The sequence below is a fragment of the Octopus bimaculoides genome, chromosome 25, assembly GCF_001194135.2.
Source record: "Octopus bimaculoides isolate UCB-OBI-ISO-001 chromosome 25, ASM119413v2, whole genome shotgun sequence".
NCBI classification, from domain to species: domain Eukaryota; kingdom Metazoa; phylum Mollusca; class Cephalopoda; order Octopoda; family Octopodidae; genus Octopus; species Octopus bimaculoides.
In genome coordinates, this window is record NC_069005.1 from 22,220,160 (window position 1) to 22,220,475 (window position 316).

The window sequence follows — 316 nt, forward strand, 5'->3', positions numbered from 1 at the left end:
TGGGGATATTTTGTTGCATTTCCAAACACAATGCTCTGCGAAAACAAAATAGCATTATATGTACCTTTCCAAAATGAAAAAAACTTTTTTGTAACTTTAATTTATTTGCCTTTTATTAAACCTACAAATGTGTCAGATCATTTTGCCGGACCCTATATATATCAGTTGAAATGAAGTTAAAACATGGTCTGGTTTTCCTGTTTTTTTATTATGGTATTTTGACATTCAAAAAAATATTTTGTAATGCTCATAAAGTTAAATTAGCGCTTTCATACATAGAGTAATCATCAGATTTCAAATGTGTTTAACTGACAGT

General features: G+C 28.5%; 1 long non-coding RNA gene across 3 annotated transcripts in view; it reads right to left on the reverse strand.

The window, feature by feature from the left end:
• The window catches only part of LOC128250819 (uncharacterized), a 368,397-nt gene that overhangs the window by 201,021 nt on the left and 167,060 nt on the right, over window positions 1-316 (reverse strand). The window lies entirely within an intron of this gene.